Source organism: Protopterus annectens, chromosome 14.part0 (genome assembly GCF_019279795.1).
Source record: "Protopterus annectens isolate FY-2018-M chromosome 14.part0, PAN1.0, whole genome shotgun sequence".
Classification (NCBI taxonomy): domain Eukaryota; kingdom Metazoa; phylum Chordata; order Ceratodontiformes; family Protopteridae; genus Protopterus; species Protopterus annectens.
This window is the reverse complement of record NC_056748.1, coordinates 740,196,292-740,218,509: the sequence shown is the minus strand read 5'-3', so window position 1 is coordinate 740,218,509 and position 22,218 is coordinate 740,196,292.

The following is a 22,218-nucleotide window of genomic DNA, read 5'->3' as shown; positions in this document are numbered from 1 at the left end:
GTGACCTTTTTCCAAGATGATACTGTACCCTGTATTATACCACATTGCTCTCTAGTTTTAGTCAGGATGCCGACCTGCATATAATATAGAGGATTATGATGGGGTCACCGATCATAACCTGTTTATTATTTGTTTGAGATATGGCTGCCAAGAAATTCACCTTGAGAGCTAAGCTCATCTTGGCGTCCATTTTGAGAATCCTTAATTAAAGGTTATGCTTGGTGACCTTATAATTATTTGTAGTGCATGGAGCTGTATCTACTCCATGTAATACTAGTTACAAGGAAAAATGAATAAATGTTAAGTGCTTTATCATCTTTCAAAGCTGTAAAGCACTTAGCAAGCTGTGTCAGAAATACAGTGCAACACAGTCCCTTTATATTTGCACTCATCTTTCTTGCCAAGCCTATCAAATGTCCAGATTTTCACAGAATGTCCAATTTTTTGCTTCCTAATACGTTTGGTCTCTTCCTCATAAAATCTTTGGTTTTCTGACAAACCACTGAGGACTGAAGTTGCTAAACAATGGCATACATTGAGTTTCAGACTTTGTAACCTTCAGAATATGCAGGCGAGAACACATCCTGTTGTTCTAGCTGCGTTCTAAGTTTATAAGTGGAAGGGACACATTACCGGTATGGACTTCAGGCAGAAGCAAATCTGTTTTTTATTCTGCCAGTGTCTTTTCTGGTCAGTACTTGCAAATTTGACCACCTAACATGAGACCCAAACTGAACAAATTAAGCAGGAGGTGCTTAACATTTGTTAAGATCTGGTATTGTGCTATAAAAGCATTTAACTGATTTGTCTTTTTCCAGATATCAGAATGTAACCACATGCTCCATGCACTGTATATTAAAAGTGTGTGTGTGTGTGTTTTATTTTCAAGAGGTCAGTGACACCAGCTTGTTATTCAGAATCATGTTATGTAATAGTGTGTCAAACGCTTTGCTAACTTCTAAGTAAATAACTAAGCTATGATCACCTGAATCCAGATAAACTGAGATAGCATCATAAAAATATCAGGCATGTTAAAGTTGAACACCCTGGTATAAATCCATTTTGAGTGTTATCTAGATATGGACCATGTTTATTATACTTCAAGTGCTGTAATAACAAAACTCAAAATACTTCCAATTATTGAGGTCAAACTAATAGATCTATAGTTAGACATACCTTGTTTGTTGCCTCTTTTGTATATAGGGACAACATTAAATCTCTCCTAGTCATTAGGGACAAAGCTATTCTGTAAGATCCCATTAAAAATGAAAGTAAAATGGTGTACTTTTTTCATAAGTTATTAGTTTGTTTAGGAGACCTGAGATCCCATCAGGACCCACTGAGTTTTATGATGAGCTTTATGACTTGAGCTTTTCAGGTATTGTCTTGTCAGTACTAAATCCTTTAGGAAAGCTATACAGCTGTGGAATTCCTAGTATGGGATTGGAAAATGACCTGTGTCAATTCAGACAGTTCCATTTGGTTGTTCCTTATATCTTTTCTTGTCATTCCTACCATGGTAAAACATTTTCAGGCAGGATTAAGGCACCTTCTAATGCAGTCTTGTTTTCTTTGACTGCATGTTGTAAAATGGTGGACTCTGGAAGCATTCTAGTGGCAACTGTGTGGTCCTTTGCATATGCTTTTACACACTGTATCCCTTTTCCAGATCTATGACATTTTTCTGGGACCATTCTCCAGGGGGCTCCTGGATCCTTATCCTTTCTCCTCCTGGGTTGTATAAGCTTTGGTAATCAACCATATAGCCAAAGGCTACTGCAGCAGTGAGAATAATGACTATAATACAGTTGTGTAAGTCACACTTACCATGACAATAGATTTTTTCAAATTCCTCACGGATACAGTAGGTGCACCCACCCCCCATCTCCCATTTTACTGTATATAGTTGACTACTAGCATAAGAAAAGTATGTTTGCTCTTTTTTGTTTTGGAATGAGTAGGCTTTTTTTTTTTGTTTGGACAAGAGGGTCCTGGATTTGAATGTGCTTGGGCTGCTGGTTTCACTTCTCGGGACTGGTTGGACAGCAATCACAGTGTGGTTTTAAGAAGGATCCATGGCTTTTTATGGGATGGCTAGTTATTGTGTCATGGACATGACGTAAGCAGTCTGGCTGAGGGCTACTGCAAAAGTAATGAATTCAAACATTATGGTAAGATATGGTACACAACTGTACTTTATCCTGGAAATACATGGTGAAGATGTAAATGAAAGGATGTTAATGAATAGGAATAGATTGTGTCAGGGATCTTACTGAAGGAAGGTAGAGGGTGGTGGTATAAGTGTGTGACAGGAAGAAGTGGTAGGTGGGTGGTATGCAGAGACACTTTTGATGATAAATCATAGAGCAATCATCAAGTGCAGTGCACTCTTCAGCATATACCTGGCAATTCATTTGCAACAGCTTAGGAGGCAACGCAGTTTCCTCACAGAAATAATACACAATACAGGAAGTAAAAAAAAGTTCTATGTTGACCATCTCAAAGCCCTATCCCTGTACTCAGTCTCCTACAGACTGTGCATGGTGATCTATGCCTAGCTGACAATGCATCCTCTGATCCCACACTGATAGATATTTTGCACAATCACAAAACAAATAGTACTAGAAATAACTTTTGTAAGGATGTAACTCTTTTCTGTGACATAAACAGGAAATATTAGAGAAACAAGAATGTGTCTAAATGATTACACTTTCTCTGGAACATGTTTCTTATCAATGTGAAGCAAAGCTCATCCTTAACCCTATTCAAAATAACTTGTATCAATTTATGGTAAATTGCAAATTTATCCCTGGTTTGGCAGCCAGTGCCCCTAAAGAGATAGGGCAGCCTGTTAATGTTTGATGTGTACAAGCTTATATAATAACCATAAATATCCTTGGGGTATTGTCACATGTCAGCAATATTTTGGTGAACTTGAGATAAGCTTGGCTAGATTTAAAATAGAACAAAAAACTGTGGAAGGTGCTGAAAAAACACACTAGTAACCCAGAACAGCACCTGAAATGACAGACAAAGGTACCCGAAACATTGGTACAAATACTTTATTGTACAACCATAATCACAAATCCAAAGTGCTTCAAAGGTTAAGCGCTTTCATCAACAAGAAGTTGACTTCATCAGAACAATTAAAAATGTGCACACACCCTGTTTAAATACAATCTAGCCAAACCTGATAGATTACAAAAAATGTCAATAAAAATCATCATCACAATAAAAAGAATCCCTAATAAAAAATTCTTAAAGGACATATAGGTCTATTGAAAGTCTGTTAAAACATATTAGATGTTACCTGATGTATATGGGTAAAAATAATAAAAGATTAAAATGTGCCAATAAAGTAAGTACTGCAACATTGTTTCCCAGTAATAAGTTACTAAATGTTAATATAATAAATACCATTCAAAAATAAAAATATAAGATATGTTCTAAAAGTACAAATAATTTGGAAGGCAATAATCAACATCGACACTGTAAAATATGTAATATAGTACACCACTAGTCAAATTTGAGCTGCTTTCAGTTTTAGAGCTGGGGTGATGGAAATAAAATCATTCAAACCAGGGAAGATGTTGGCTGCCAAACGTAGTTGCCACATCATCTCTTTTTTATTCAGGATATTTTTCCAGTCACAACCCCTAGGATTAGTCTGTACTTCATCTACAATACCAAATTTGATCCAGTAAAATTTGGGCATAGTATGCTGTGTCTAAAGAGGGCATTAGTGTCTTTTTTGTTTTTTATATCATATGTGTGTTCATATATCCTAGTTTTGAGTGCCCCCTCAGTTTTGCCTATGTAAAAACCAATGCATGTGTTGCACACAGCCAAGTAAACTATTCTTTTGGAACAACAATTTCCCTTTTTAAAAATAATTTTACTGTTTGAATAATTGGGTAATGTGATAACTGTGTCTCTTATGATGAACCTACATTGATTGCAGTTACCACAAATTTTTGTCCCTACTTCCATATTTTCATCCCTGCAAACCTGTTTATCCTCCAGTAGAGTTTTTAAATTTCTACCAACTTTGGTAGAAAAGGTGGGTCTGTCTCCCACCCTCTTAAATACTTCCTTGTCAGCCTTAAATGCACTCCAGTTTTTGTCCATTATATTTCTAATATCTTTGTAAAATGGACTATGTTGTATTACACATGCCTGGGTATGGTTACAAGTGTTGTCTAAAGGGTTGTCATTGGAGTCCATAGTGGCAAGGTCCTCTGTAACTTTCTTACCCAGTATAGGTATGTATTTGACCCCCCATCCTTCAGTAACCTCATTCAGGATGTTTGTCACTAAATCCTCGGGGTACCCTCGTTCTAAGAACATCAATTTTAAGGTACAAAGTTCCTGTTGTAAATCTTCTGATTGTGAGGTCATCCTTGCTATTATGACAGCTTCTCCTTTCTGAACTCCTCTCCTCTGAAAGAGCAGATGGTGGCTGTCATAATGAAGATATGAGTTACAGAAGGTGTGTTTACGAAATACATTGGACCTAAATCCATCAGAATCTTTGATAATTAAGATGTCAAGGTAACTCATTTCAACTGAGTTAAATTGATAAGTAAATTTGAAAAAATGTGTAGTATTATTTAAATATTCAATAAAATTAGGAATATTCTCTACAGTACCTCTCCAAATAATAAAAATATTGTCCAGGTATCGGTTGTAGGAAACAATGTCCTGATAAAAGTTACTTTTAAAAACATACTCCAGTTTCCAGCCCAACATGACTAAGTTTGCGTATATTGGGGCACATGCCGCACCCATGGCTACTCCTGTGATCTGTTGCTAATATTGCCCCTCAAACTATATATAATTATTTTCAAGTATGAGTGCCATCATCTCACAGATAAACTTGATTCTGTCCTGACGTAAATTAGAACAGGTATACAAAACTTCTTCAAAATATCTCAAACCTTCATCCTTAGGTATACTGGGAAACAAATCCTGGACGTCAGTGGTAAGAAAAATCAAATCTGGTGACCATAAATCTGGAGTAATTCTGGCTAAAAAATCCCAGGAGTCATTCAACAGGTGAGGGATACTATCTAAAACATCTTTTACCACCCTGTGTATAAAAACAGCCAAATTATGTGTCTTGAATCCATTGCCTGCCATTATGGGTCTGAAGGGTGGGTGGGTGATGGTTTTGTGTATTTTGGGAATACCAAAGATGGCGGGCATGCTGGGGTGTTTATTAGTCAAAAATCCATGTGTATCCAAGTCAATTCTATTTTCTAAAACATATTCTTCCAAAAAACTGTCAATTCTTTGGTAAGAAATGTGTACTTGTTGTATGGATACCTGTGGATATTTCTCCTCACAAAAAAGAATAGATTGCATATCATTTGTGTAGTCTTCAGAGTTGTATATTACCATACCGCCACCTTTATCAGGGGTCATAATACGTATTTTTCTATCACCCCTTAATTCATTTAACAATTTCTTTTCATTCGAATGTAAATTACTATGAAACTTCTTATGGTTCCCCCATAACTGGTAAATATCATCCTTGACAGCTCTTTCAAAACTAGCTACCAAGGGGTGCAAAGGAGGATTATATACACTATTTTTCTTTAAAAATGGTTTGTGTTTGGTGGGTACATTGTCATTGTTGAAAAATAAAATTTTAAAATTCAATTTTCTAGTATAAAAATGTATATCTAAAAGAACTTCTGCTATGTCAGGTTTTTTATTTGGCACAAACTTGAAACCTTTCAAAAACAAAGAAAAATAATCTTCAGTAATCGTGTGGTCACTATAATTATATATATTGAACCCCTTATAACTTTGCACAATATTGTTAGAGGTATTCATTAATATCTGCATCTGCCCCTCGTGGAGTTGGGGGATCCCTGGTGAAATCCCATTCCCTGATGATATGTCTGTTGTCCTTTCATATTTCTGCTGGCTATTCTTTCCGAGCATCTTACAAAATGAAAATCTGCGGGATCTGCTTAGTCACTAAACTCAAACACAAATGTACTGGAACAGCCAACAGTTATCGCCAAAAGGGATATCTGCTCCCTTCTTTTATTAATACATACAAAACTCGAGTTCTGAAGAAGTCTTAATCAGATGAAAGCGCTTAACTTTCATTTTATTTTGTATGTATTAATAAAAGAAGTACGTTGGATTTTCGAACAGTGGAGTGCTGGTGCTTTGTGAATCATTTTGGAGTAGTCACTAAACTCGTCACCAGGAAAATTTCCTGGGTCCAAGTGAGCAACATTCCTTTTATCTAAACCTGTGTCTAACCCATGTACTTGTTCCCTCATATTTTTATCATAGTCTAAAAAAAGCCCATTAGTGGGATACACAAAAGCAACTCAAGTTTGACTAGTGGTGTACTATATTATATATTTTACGGTGTCGATGTTGATTATTGCCTTCCGTATTATTTGTACTTTTAGAACATATCTTATATTTTTATTTTCCAATGGTATTTATTATATTAACATTTAGTACCTTATTACTGGGAAACAATTTTGCAGTACTTATTTTATTGGCACATTTTAATCTTTTATTATTTTTACCAATATACATCAGGTAACATCTAATATGTTTTAACAGACCTTCAGTAGACCTATATGTCCTTCAAGAATTTTTTATTAGGGATTCTTTTTATTGTGATGATGATTTTGCTTGGCATTTTTTTATAACCTATCAGGTTTGGCTAGATTGTATTTAAATAGGGTGTGTGCACATTTTTAATTGTTCTGATGAAGTCAACTTCTTGTTGATGAAAGCGCTTAACTTTGGAGCACTTTGGATTTGTGATTATGGTTGCACAATAAAGTATTTGTACCAACATTTAACCTAGCAACACCATTCTTCAAAATAATATTGCACTCACTAGTACAATGGAAAGAACAAGAAATGCTAATTCATCTTTCATCCCAAACACTAAGACCAAAACTAGTTGTTAATCTTCTCAAGGAAGGATACTGTTGTTTTTCTAATAAAAAAATGGTAGTGTGACTTAACATGTGAACTTTGAGTCCTTTTGGCCAGTATAGTTCTAATAGCTCCCCATCGCTGAATAATCCTCAATATTACACTTAATATTTCAGCATTTTCCATTTTTCTTTCTAGTTTAGATGTTATAGAGTCAAACAAAATTACTCTTCCATCTTCTCTTTTAATATGCATATTTTTACATTTCTTAAAGTTCTTATGTTCTATTTCATGACAGTTTAAAGTTTCAGTGATTGATATGATTTCATAACCATCTGTTTAGTAAGCAGTTCCATTTCTTCAATTTTCTTATATAAACATTGCTCATTTGCATAAAACATTTTACAATGTTATTAAGTCTGAGGAATCTAAACGTCGACCTTTGCTGAGGACCGGCTTTTCTAAAAAAGGACTCTCTTTGAGTAATTTTGTAAAAAAATTGTTTCTTGTTTTATTTAGATGTTTAAGTCTTTAGCAAAAAAAAAGTTCTTATGCAATAGTTCTTCCCATGATGTTATAACTGAAAACATCTTGAAAATATCCATGTTGTCTTAAAAAGATGTCACTATATTTGATTTAGTATACAAACATTTATTAAATCCTGGGTGTATTGGTATTTCACAGTTAATTCAGCCAAATTCTGCTTAAAGAACTTAACGATTCTCTATATAGCATCCTTCACGCATTTATTGGTACAGCTAACAGATCATTTGATCCAGCATCCAAAAATGTATTACTATAAATGTGGACAGAGTATTTTAACTTATCAAGACAGTTAATAACTTTATATATTTTATCCCTGTTAATGATTATCCTGTCATGCTTTTTCATTATTTGTTATAGCCAAAGGTCATAATTACTGCTTTTCATGTGAATCCCCACGCATCAATATACCTCTGTCCTTTGTTGAGCTGTTATGGTTATCAGTTGTTCTATTTGCATTTGTATTGCAGTCCTCATCTACATTGATATTTTCCCGAGCTTCATCCAATTTAACCCCCTTTTGTATGATTCTTCACTAATCTCTTCTGTTTCTTAAAGTTTATCCAAATTATACAATATCTCTGATTGTATGTCCCCTGAAATATATTTTTAGCCCTTTTGCTGTGTCCTTTATTATCACTTGATAATCTTTTTATTTTCTTCCATCGTTTGGTATCTCTCTTTACTTGCTTTTTTTGGCTCATATATATGTCACATTTGCTTTCACCAAGTTTTCCCCTAATCTATTTGATCTAAGTATGTAATTCAGCTTTTCCAAGTCCCACTGTTCATCTGCCTTCCCTATTTCCTTTTCACAGATGCCTTTTTTAATAACCATTCTTTGCTCAACCTGCATTTCCTCCTTTTGCATTAATGTCCTGATTGTGTTTTTGTCTATTTCATTTAAGTTTCCTGAGATGATAACATTTGCAAATACGTTTATAGCAAGCTTATGATCTTCTTTACATGTTTTGTCTATCCATAGTTATTATAACTATTACTAGTATGTTGAATATCCAAGTTGTATATCTCTTTTAGACCTATATTTTGATCTGTTTCTTTAAGAATATTCAAGTTTCTATCCTTTTCAGACCTATGTTTTGATCTCTCTCTATATGAACGTCCATCTTTTTCAGACCTATGATTTGATATGTTGCTTTAATTAACTCAACCATTTACATCCTCTTTGTTTATAAGATCTGTATCTTAGTTGAAGTAATTCTCCTAACAGTATTTTCTAATTAAATAACATTTTCTTTTGGGAATTGAGATTGTCTATCATCATATCAGTCAGTCGGTGCAATAACCAATTTTTGCACCTATTTCCTTTATTATTCTCTTTTCCATGTACTACTCTGAAATATTGTGTTATCTTTAAGTTGGCAAGGAAATAGCATTGAAAAATATACGGGGTTAATAAAAAATGCTGGGCGATAATGTTCATTCTTCTATTTCTAAGCCAGTAGCTTTTACAGCTTAGTAAGATTTCTGTTCTTGGACCTATTCCTTTTCTCTGTGACTTTATTATCACCAATATTTTGTCAATCAACATTTCCAATAAGGTTGATGATATTTAGAGTTCAGTTCCTTTCTCCTAGTGAAATTTTGTGCATAAGTGCTGTATTCTTGTGTATGACTTATTTGTCTGAATAAATTGTGTTTAATTCTGCTTGTTAACATGTCCTTTATCCATGCTTTCATAAATTCTTTCAGGTTCAGTACTGCTTTCTTATACTGACATTCGCAAGTATCATTGTGGTTAGTTTTGTTTCCAATATATCCTAATCACAGAAAATTTAACACAACTAAAACATTGGTTTAGTTTGTCATATTTTTCCCTTTTAAAGTAGTTCATACATTGCATAGAATCAAAATTCCATGCTCTAGCAAATCTCTTAGTGCATAGGTTCATAGGTAGGTACTAGGCTATCCGCCCTGGGGCCTATACAAGCCCAGCCAAAAAGGTACTCTGGCTTTTGCCACCCAAGAAAATAATTTTCCTGTGCCACTGTCGAGCAGAGCCACAGAGGTGATCCCCGGGTTGAATTTCCTTAGTTATTGAAAGACTCCATGTCCAGAACAAAAGCATTTAAAATTAAATTAATAAGTAAAATCACTATAATTAAGAATCATATCCAGTAATTTTGCATTTTAGATAGCTTTATGATTTTAAAATTCTTAATAAATTATTATATTATTTACAGAGTGAAAAAATGCACAATAGTTTGTGTTAATTTTTTTTCAGTAAGGCAGCTCTAATAAATACAACTAGTACAAGCAGACAAAAAAGGTATAGCCAGTTGTTGTTGTCAAACATAATAGTCTAGCAAGTGAAACATATCTCTGTCCCAAAGATTGCAGACTAATGTTCCATAAAGATCTAATTGACTGCTTCCTATGTAGCTGCTCATAACAGATGAAATTAGATCTCTAACCTATTGCTGTTATAGGTTGCTACTAATTTAGGATTATTGCAAGTTACTTTACCTAAAACAGCTATCACAAGCTCACAGCACTAAAATAATAACAAGTCAGCAACAGGCTTTGTTAGTGTTATGCATATGTTTGTCCTGAAAGTTTGAATCTAATGCTTTGTAGAACAGCTTTTATATAATTCATTTGGTGAAATAGATTATTTAAAAACTGCATAAAATAACAGCACTTACAAAACACCTGCATAAATCTTCATAGTGAAATTGTTGCTCAAGTCTGTATCGTCCTTTCTCCTCCTCCATCTCATGTCACTGTGCTAACATAACCAAAATAATGTACAGTATCGTAGCTGCCCAATGAAAAAAAATGCCTTGAAAAATATATATAAAAAACTTTATTAAGCTCTTTCATCCATGACATGGACTTCATCAGAATAAAAACCATTGCACACCCAAGGAATTATATAACACTGTCTTAATTCAACTAAACAATCAATGAATAATAGTCATTAAAGGCACACTTCATTTATAGGCACCTTCAGTTTTTCAAAATTGCCCCACATTATATTACCTGTACAAATAACTACACCAGAAAGAACTTCAAAATGACAATGTATGTAAAACTGTGACCCATGCATATAATCATAATATAATATAATAATATAAATAATATAATGAATAATAGTATAATGAATCATCATCATCTACGTTCGGCTTATTCCAGTTAGGGGTCGTCACAGCAGAACAACGGTCTGGAGAACAATTGGCAGTGGAGTTTTACGGTGCCGAGTTGCCAGCCCAGTGCCCAACCTTCCACAGAAGGCACGCACACACTCACACTTAGGGCCAATTGAGAGTGTCCAATCCACCTACAGCATGTCTTTGGGATGTGGGAGGAAAACAATAATAATATAATGAATTATGGTAAGTTATAAACATACAAATACAAACAACAACCTAAAATATAAGAAAATGCATTAAAAGCAGCATACATACACTAATATATTATAAAATATATATAGAAATAAAATCAAATAAAAACCTCATGGTTCACAGTAGACTTATACTTTAAAATCGGTTAAAGGGAGATATTCTCATTGGTACCTGGGGCCTTACTTGCATTTAGTATTAACTGCCACCTAGTCTCTTTTTCATCCAAAATAATTTTCTCATCAACTCCCCTAAGGTTCGTAGAAACCTGATCTAGGATGGCAAAATGGAAACCTGAACAGATGGAACTAGATGTCAAGTATTTGTATAGGGAACTATTGTTATTCCTCTTACTAATACTGTAAAGATGTTCATATATGCGACATTGTAAGGCCCTTCCATTTTGTCCACATAAAATGCTGGGCAGTCAAGACACTTGGCTTAATAAACCACCCTTTTGGATAGACAATTGCCACCATTAAAGAAAACTCTACTCTTGGTGATATTTTCCATGACTAACAAATCCGCATTCAGTATGTAGGGACACTATTTGCAAAACTCACATCTTCTAGTCCTTTCACACTTAAAGCAGCTGAGGCTCTTTGTACCTTCAGATTTTGCAAAATTAACTTTAAAATTGAGACCTGTCTTGTAAAAAAAGATGGATTTGGTCCCAAAAGTTGATAAACTTCAGAGTTTCCCCTCAAAATGTTCCAATTCTTCTTAAATATCTCTTTCACATCCCTAAGATGTACACCATATTGCAAAATGCATGCCCTCTCATATTTGTTGGTGTCCCTTGTTCCCTTTGGGTTTCTAAAACAATACCCAATAGTGATTTATACTTATAACCCCATCAAGCAACAACTAAATCCTTAACTTCCTTTATCAAAGATAAAGGGTAGCCTCTGTAAAAATAGGTTACCTATGAAATCCAACTCCCAAAAAACATCTTCAAATAAGGAGGTCATTCTGGCTGCTCAACTAAACTGGCTGTTAGCACTGCCTTTTTTCTGTTTGAATGAATGACAGCTAGAATACTCCAAATAGGAATTACTGGTTGTTGGCTTCCTGTAAATATTGGACTTAAAGCCTGTATCAGTATGTGAAATGAAGGTGTCCAAATAACATATACCTGTTGTACTGGAGCTGTATGCTAACATATGCAAAGGCTTGCAAATATTGTTGTGTCATGTGTGAGTATGTGACTGCTCATCTTGCAACTACTAGTAGGTGTGGCTAACATTTAAAAAGAAAGAAAGGGTGAGCTGAGGCTTAGGCAGCCATTAACCACCAGAAAACAAAGATAGGCCTTTCTGATGATACACACACCCCTAAGGCAGCAAGAATACCTTGGTGTGGAGAAAACCTCTATACCTTCAAATATCTTTACAGCATAGCTCTTCACTCAAAGTGAGAAAAAATAACAGTTAACTAAAAGCTGCTTATAGTCAATTGTATAGTTAAAAAAAGGGAGGTTGGGCTGAGGATTGGAGAACTGCTAATTGCCAATGAAAAATGATAGGCATTCCTGACAATGCAAACACCCCTAAACAGCAAGATAACATTAGAATAATAGAACCTTTTACACCCAGAAATACTAGTGGCAACATTTCTTTGCAAGATAGTTCTTCAAATAATTCAAATGCTTCCTATTATGATATCACAATAGGTTTCATAGGTTCATAGGCAGGTACTAGGCTATCGGCTCAAGGGCCTAAGTAAGCCTAGCCAACAAGGTTCCCTGGCTTACGCTACCCAAGAAAGTTAACTTCCTGTGCTCCTGTCGAGCAGAGCCACAGAAGTGATCCCTGGGGTATATTTCCTATTTCCCATCCACTCATCAAGATTTTTCTTGAAGAGTGCTAATGAGGAACTTTGCTTGACACAGGTGTGTAGCTTATTCCAGAGTATAGGAAGTCTCTGGGACAGGAATCTATCCCTCCAACATGTCCTGTTTATTGTGGTGACAAGGTTTAGGTCCCTAGAGCATGTAGCTCAGAGGTATTGGGATTTCATTAGGTGTAGCATGTCCAACAGCTCTGGGTTTAACATAGCTTTATATGTTTGGCAGAGATCTCCTCAGAGTAGGCGATATGCTACAGAGTAAAGCTGGAGTTTTTTGAGACGGTCAGTGTAGGGGATCTGTTTGAGGCCAGTAATCCTCTTTGTGAGGTACTTCTGTGGCCTTTCCAGCTGCTGCAGATGTCTTGTGAGGTACATTCCAAAAGGGACGTTGTACTCTATAATGGGTCTAATGAGTGCCAAGTAGAGGGGAACAATGACCTCTTTTTTCCTGGATGAGAACCCTTTTGTGATGAGGTGTGCCACATAGAATAATTTCTTGACTACTGTGGCGATGTGATTATCAAAGGAGAGACTACTGCCCACCTGGGTCCCAAGGTCTCTTATCACACATTTGGCATTAAGTAGACTGCCGTTTATGTGGTAGTTCATGGGTACAGAGTTTTTACCAAAGAGAATGACGATGCACTTTTTGGCATTGAACTTGAGGCCATGCCTCTGACACCAGACATCTGTCTCAGTGAGACCCTTCTGTAGGATGTCCATATCATTTGGGGACTCAACTATGACTCCTAGTTTGCAGTCATCAGTGAACTTCGTTAGCCAGAAGCCTTCTGTGTTAGTCTGTATTTCAGAGAAGTAGATACCAAACAGGAGAGGTCCCAGGACAGAACCCTGTGGTACACCACTTGTCACTGGTTTAGAGTCTGCAACTTTTACAGTGTGGGTTCTATCAGTGAGCCAGTTGGCAAACCATCTTGTGATGTAGAGATTTATACCTAGTTTAGTGAGTTCAGCTATAATTCCAGAATGGGGGATGGTGTTGAAAGCCTTGGCGAGGTCAAGATAGGCTATGTGAACCACCTTAACCTCATCTACGGCTTTTGGTGACTGCCTCAAAGAAGTCAATCAGGTTCAGAAGGCATGATCTGCCTTTCACAAACCTGAACTGGGTGGGGTCCAGTGTTTGGAGGTTACCAGTGTCTTTGTTGATGAGATCCATGATGATACGTTCCATGGCCTTGCAGACCAGGCTCATCAGGCTAATAGGGCAATAGTTCCCAGGATCGGTGGTGGCTCCCCCTTTGTGGAGTGGGATAACTGTTGCTGTGCACCATTCAGTGGATACTCCACCCTGACACTGCAGGATGTTTCCTGATTCTTCTGTCCTCTTAGATTCATGCATGGCTACCACCTCCCATAACCTTTCATCCTATGGTAGCATTGCTGTCCCTTGCTACCATGCCCCACCCCACATGTGCAAATGATGATATTCTGCCCTGACTACCCCATGGCCTGTGTCAGTATGGCAGTGTCTGTTGCATGATACATGCGGTCAGTGTGCTAATGCACGCTACAGAATTATTCTGTATTATACTTTACATCGCTTGTAGTTGTGGACCAGATGCTTCCTTTTTACCAGTGCTGTTGTGTACTGCACCTGCCTCTGTCTTGCATCAAGTATTACTGCAACGGTTTCCTCCAAAGACTCCTCAACTGACTCATCAACTGGTACCATAGGTCTGTCTTGTAGAACTATAAAGTATACATGATTCAACTGCTTTCATAGTGCCGTAGCATGGAAAAGACAACAAATATCTTCCTGCAGGTCTTCAATGCATATTGGAGCATGCCACCAGATGAATTCAAGCAATGGAAGCAAGCCTTCATAAGTACAAACAACCATTCAGTAATGTTCTGTATCTATGACTGTGCAGTATTTTATGCCATGGTCTGATAAATGCCGATGGGGAGTTCTTAGCCAAGATTGCAAGGCATATGTTGCATCAACAGACTATAGTGGACACCATTATGAGTATCCTGCTGCCTGTGTTTTTAAAAACAGCATTTTACGAACTTGGTCATTATCAATGTGTACACCTACCAACTAGATGATTCTGTGGAAAGTTATCCCACACACAATGGAATATAGGTTGCACATTTGCTAGATGCAGGAATCATGAAAACTGTCCAGATTGTGCAAAAACACATGATATATAATACCCTTTACAATGCTCACAACCTGGCAGTTGATGGAGCGGAAGCCTTTTCTGTTGATAAGCCTGACACCATGTGGTGTAGGTGAGGCCTTTATGGCAAAGTGGGTGTAATAAGTAGCCCCCAGGAACTCAGGGGAATGGGCTTTGTCAAAGACCACCAACATTATGATGGTTCTGTCTCCTGCTGCCCTTGAAAAGAAAATATGCTCTGTCATAAGTAGCAGCATTACATTAAATATCTGGTACAGCGTATGCACAGCTGAAGTTTGCAGTGTTCATAACATGTCCTTCATAGATGCTTTAAAGTTCCCATAGCAATAATGGTTAATGCTACTCAAATGATCATGTCCTATTCAATGGGCTGTCCATACACCCCCTTTGGTTGCATGTAAGGGTGGCACATGTCTACTAGCTCCAATAAGGTATGCCTGTCTACACTATAGGGTTGGCAATGTCCTTGTCATGGAGGTGATAGTATATTAGTCATTAGTAGATACATCTATGATGCAGGAGACAACAACATGCAACACTATAGACACTGGCTCAGAAGATGGGCTGTTATTACTATAACATCAAAAGTTCTGCTCACTGGAAAATCCTGACTTTCAGAATACATGATCTATGTGGCTCTTCATATTAATTTCATATATTTCTGAATTACAGTGCTTTATTCCATTATTTGCACATGCAGTGACTTTCACAGGCATGTCAACACTCATTTGCATACAGTTATGTGGTCATTTCGATAATATGTATATCTTACTATTTTTCTGGTAGTGTGATCACACGTGTTTCTGCATCATCCTCTCATTGCACGTATCTTCTCACCATGCTATTTTATTTTGTGCTTTTTGTGAAAATCCTCCATATTGATTCATTGTACCATTGCAAAGAGCGACGAATAATCCAAATGTACCTTACGTGTGTATTCCAGTAATAATATATCTGCATCTCTAAAATCCCACTTATATTGAGATGCAGAAACTACAGAAAGAACAAAACTGATGCTCTCACTTGCATTATATTCAACCAGTGTGTTACTGTTGGCCATTTTACAGCTCCTCTTATAACTACAGGCTTTGTTCTTATCTTGGGAATTGGTTATTTTGGCTCTTTTTCCTTGCTAGTTTAATAAATTAGCACATCATTTAATAACTGAGAAAATTATTTTTGAGTCATCACATGTAAACCAGTGACAAATAAATTTGGTTCCGGGGTTCAAGTATAAGATAATGGGTAATCTTGTATGCAAATGTTTTCTTTACTTGGAAGATTATCATCACAGCATATCACTCCTAAGTGCTTTTATTTTAAGTAATGTAAATAAATGAGGTGTTTAATAATTTGTCTGTAGAGACTGAGCAAAAGTGTGAAATTCTTCTAAAATTCTTGTACTGCATTACAGTCATAGAACACTTACTGCCAGTTTTCCCTACATCTCCTGCAAGACATGTCTTTTGCGTTCATCATCCTACTTACCCTACATGGAGTGTAAAAGGTTCTATATAGAAATTTTGAGGAAAATATTTTTTCAGAAAGGAGAAGATGATAAACCTTTATCTAAGACATTTAGATTCCCAATGTATGATTCTAATATTGTCTTTATCTGAAATATAATTTAATAACATTTTAAAAATTGTCTTATCTGATGATACCATATTCAAATATTCTGCTAGTTTTGGATAAGTCTTTAATTCAGAAGTCATGCCCTATATTTTGGATACTACAAACTGCCTAATACTTTGAACTTATATCCAGTCATGACATCGTAAATCAAATTACTGATAGAGCTCTTGACTTCTTTAAAAAGTTAAATCAGAAGGCGAGGTTCTTCCGCTTCCATTTCACTCTTTTATTATTATTAAAACCTTCTAAAATCTTAATGTAAAACAAATGGAAGAGATTGAAACATAACATTTTTAAATCCATGTTTATACACAAAATAAATAAAAAAAATTATTTACATAACTTGATTTAGTGTGGATAGAAATGGAATGTCAGAAATAATTGCTTATCACTAACAGCATCTTATCTTTGATTATATTTGTTATATGACCAGTAATCTTAAGTCTATTATTTGTATAGTTTTATGTATATCTTTCCATTTTGCTATGTAAGCTGTATCAGTCCACTTCATTATTATCTCAATAATGGAAGTTAGTATATATGACTAAGTCTGCAAACCATACTTTTTCATTACTCCATATTTTAATATGATAAAGGGCTATTTCTGTTTGATTTGGATATAAGAATTGTAGTAAAAGTTTATTCAAAAATTTAATCTGATTTTTGTTGATACCACAGAAGTCGTATGGATTATTTATGATTTTAAGTAAAAAAAAATCATTTTTATTAACTCCATCATAGTTTAATTATATTATGCTACCTACAGACATACATACATAGATGCAAACTTTTAAGCACGGGTAATAATGCCCTTCTAGCCTGCCAATACACCAAAGCAATTGTTCCCATAATAAATGTCCAGGCTGTTCTTAGAAATATCTAAATTAGTACTTGCTTTAATGTAATTTGATAGTCTGTTCCATGCATCAGATACTCTCTCAGAGAACCAATTAATTCACTTCTTATTCCTATAGAATTTTCTGCACAGGTTTTCTGATGATTCTACTACATTTTGATAGCTACCCAAACACTCCAGGAGGCAATTTCCTCTAAATGCCCCATATACGTGAATAACATCTCTGCTTAATTATCTGTATGAGACATTGTACAAATTCAGATATTTTATATCATAATAACTTACATTTTCACATCCATGGTATGTTTCTGCTGTACTCTTTCCATCTTACTCCTGCTTGTTTTCTTATAAGCTTTCCATATTGTTATTCTGTACCCAAGTTTGGATCTGGTATAACTAACAAACAATAACTTCATCATTTCTGATTTCCTTGACTTTATTAATCTTTTTGTATAACCTATAGTGCTTTGACTACCATTAGCCAATTGGTTGATATCTATGATTAGAAAAAAATCAAAGCTGAAATACTTATATACTCAGGTCCTTAAATGAATCTACAGTTCAATCACTATATGCTGTATTAAGTATTCACCTTTCAGTTTATGTCTCTCAAATCTCATATGCTTAGTTGTTGATGTATTTATCAGCATATTATTCTCGTATGCCTAAATGGTCAATTCTGTCAAGTTCTTTTGCAGACATGCCCTATTTGTAACACATATAATCAGTTTACCCATTTTCAAGTCATCTGTATACAAACTGTAGAATGCCTGAGATGAAAAAGATAGTAATGAAAGAAACAATCTAAACAAGTACGAGCCTAGGATAGAGCCCTGCAAGACACTCTGACTCTACCCTCAAACTTCACCAGTCCAATTGATGTATTATACTTGCCATGTCCTGTTTGCAAGCCATTTAGCTATCCATCTTATGAAGAGTACATCAATACCCAGTTGTTCTAATTTATTGATCAGTGTTTTGTATATGACCCTATCAAACACTGAAGTTAAATCTATATAAATTACATCACAGGAAAAATTTTCAGTCATAGCTGTTATTGTATTGTTATAGAACATCATGTTACAGGTTCAGGCCCCAGCCTTTCAAATTCTGACAATAATTTATGGAATACAACCTTTACCATTATTTTTCCATAAAATGAATGTAAACTTATGGGTCTGTATGACTCTGTTTCTCCTACTTCCCTTTTCCTTAAAGACAAGTTTAACAAGTCTCCAGTCAAAAGGAATCCCCACATATTTCAATGACTTAGTAAATAACAGATATAATGGTGGTGTAAGTTCATGCTAAAGAGCTCTTAGGTCATTATTACTAATGCCATCTCTTCCTTGTGCTTTGTTTGGATCCACTTTGTGTTGTTCTTTTTCAATATAATCTAACTTGATTTCAGTATCTAAGGTTACCTGGATGCCACCAGGCATTTATCGTCACCTTTTTGATGCCAAAGTGATTTGCATAAGATTTTGTAATTATATCTAAAATTTTTGTCTGAGAATAAATTTTAAAATCTTCACACAGTTTGTATGTCATTATTCCTACTACATCTTTTGTATCCATAAAATGGTTTCCTATTCTGCTCAATGTCTTTATATAAAATTTCTTCATAATTTTCTCGATCTTGTCTCACACTGTTTGTCTGTCCAGTTTGTTTATTTCGGTTTTCAAAGTCAGTGTTTGACCTGTTTTCCATTTCTTATATTTTTGTCTCCCACCTTAATCAAGCATCTTTTTCTTATGGAAACATATAATCCTGATGTTGTGTGCCTGGATCCTAATGCTAAACATTTTTTTTTTAATTTTTTGCATTCAAACAATTTCTCTTTGAAAAATTCCAGTTAGTTTTACATAATGACTGTTTTGCTTTCATATAATCTGTTACTAATCTTCTGTGCATTGGTTTAGTTTTAATAACCCTATGATCACCGCACATCAATGATGGTAAAACATAACAAGACATAGCAGTAATTTTTTTAGGAACTCAAATAATGTCTATTATGCTCCATTCCTTGACAAGCTTTTTAACAGTCTGAAGCAATTGTTGTTCCTGAACATAAATTGTAAATAATTTTCTTAGTTATGTTGTTGAGTCAGTGTCAATATTATTCCAGTCTGTTTCTGGTAAATGTAAGTCCCCAGCCACTATTATTATTCTCTCCTGTGTTTCATGCAAGAAATGTGTGAATTTGTCTAGATCAGCAGCATTTGGCTTTGGTGGTCTATGCACTCAGACAATTGGTATATGTTACAGGGTTGTCTTTTTTTGTCACAGTTACACAATCTACAGTACTCATGTTTTCACTGAACATGTATTATACAATGACCCCCCATTAATATTCCAAAGCATGCATGCTGATTGGTCAGCGTGCCAGTTGTAAATCAGACTTATACTAAAGGAAAAAGGTCTGGTCGCCCAGACTTTTTCCATTAGTATGTCTTAATTTTTTTTGTGTTTTTGGTAGCAACGGAGAATGGAAGAGCTCTATTGCTGTAATCTTGCTATGCTAAATGAATTTAACATAGTGAGATATCTTAAAAAAAAAGCAATGGAGATCTTCCTTTCTCCATTGCTTTTTTTAAAGATATCTCGCTATATTAAACTCGTTTAACATAGCGAGACAGCTTTAAAAAAGGGAACGGAGATCTTCCATTCTCTGTTGATTTTTTTAAAGGTATCTCGCTATGTTAAACTCTTTTAACATAGCAAGACACATTTAAAAAAGCAACGGAGATCTTCCTTTCTCTGTTGCTTCCACACACGGCTCTGATGTACTGTGTAAGCATATGCATGCGCAGTACATCAGAACTGCTGCAGAATACCAGACAGCTGTGGAAGGGCAGCACGGAGGCATCATACAATGCCATTATTTAAGAAAAGTAAGTATTTTTTTCTTAAATAATGCCATTCTATAATAGCAATAACCCACTTCTGGGTGTGGGTAATACTGGATTTACCCACGGTTGTCTTTGTTTGGCCACTCCGGCTTCACCCTCATCACCAAACCACACCAACCATGAGTAAATCCAGCATTACCCACACCCAGGTGTGGGTTATTGCTTAAATAATCACTGGTCTCATAACAATATTTAATTGCTATCATAATACCTCACATGGTTTTTGTTATAATATCTTGACCTGGCAAAAATTCTGCCTTGTTTTTGTCAAATATTGCAAAATATGTGCTGCAAAAATGTGTGCCCAAGATTAGGTTTGAATGATCTACACATTTCCATTTTTTTTAATGTGACTTTTTCATTTAGGTGTTTACCCCCAAAAATCATTTCATTCATAGGGACCTGACTCTCATTTCTGTATGTGATTTGTGAAAAATATATTCTAAAACCTGTATCATGTGTTGATAAATAAATTCTTAATTATTTAAAATTTTAATGGTTCCAATTACATTTGCATGTCACTTTTAAATGTGGGTTTAAATTTTGGTTTATTTGATTAATTAATTAACTGCTATAAGTTTTAGTAATAATTCTATACTTTTGCATTGAGTTTGTTATTGACATTATCCTTAATAAAATGGTTAGTCCTATGTTGCCCAATATTCTATGTTTGTTATTAATTCTTTCATAAGAATTGTAGTTTTCCTGTATCCTTAATATCTGTTTCATCTTCATTATTTTAAGGATTTTTCCAACCTCATTATTTGATTTCATTCTTGCTGTGACTCTTGCTCTTATTGGCAATGTGTAGGCCCTTAATTAGGATGAAATAAGAATATAATTTTATCTTTCGTAAATTGACCACCATTTTCTACTTAAGTCTACATTGGCAGGCATTATTTAATGCTTTATTTATACTAAGCCTCCATTTTATTCTTTTAATTAATTGCATCTAGATCTAGGGAAAACCCTAACCTGGCTATTTTCCCACTCATGGTAAACCTTTCCAATTAATAGATTGCCTTACTGGTGAGGTTTCCTCCTCAGCATGGAGGAGTGTCTCACTGGCAGAGCTGCATGCCAATGTGGCAATCTGAGGTGCAGCTAATACTAATTAGCTGTAAATCTTCACTGTTGGAAGAAAAAGTGAATGCCATCAATAGACTGTAGTCCCTCATGTAGTCCTATGGAAACAGTCACATGTGCAGGTAACTTAACAAAGAAATGGAGTTGGGGGGTGTAAGTGTGTGGAATTGTATGTGTGCATAACTGTAGAAGCATGAATGAACCTACATGAGTGTCTATGTGTGCCTTTGTGTGTGTGTGTGTGTGTGTGTGTGTGTGTGTGTGTGTGTGTGTGTGTGTGTGTGTGTGTACGTCTGTGTACGTTTGTGTGTGCTGGAATGTGCATGTGCGTGAATGGGTGAGTATTCCCAAGATTGTGATCAACTATTTGGGGGGTGGGGTGCTTGTTTATTAATGAATTGGTGTGTGTGTGTGTGTGTGTGTGTGTGTGTGTGTGTGTGTGTGTGTGTGTGTGTGTGTGTGTACGATCGTGGGTATCTAAATGTGTGTGTGGGTGGAAGTGCCTTTGACAATAAAATATATGGGCCACTAGATACAGATCTGATGATAATCAGGTCTTCCTCACTGCAGCCATAGCTTTCTCTGAATCATGTTTTCTCACTGTCATGGTATTTAACCAACCTATGGTAGGCAATCACTGTAAGCAGCAAGGCTGTTTTTAAATCCTAGAGTATGTCTTTTTGAAATTTCAACAGTTCAATATCCCTGACCAAGATAATATTATGCCATATAAGTAGATTTTAAGTTTTCACAAACTATATAACTTTCCACTTCCCGTTTATCATTACTAGACATGGATGGTTCTATCACTTTATTAAGGCAGAACTTAAAATTCTTTAGTTTGATTGGATATGCAAGTATTCTGTATATCATAGATAATTATTTTGCA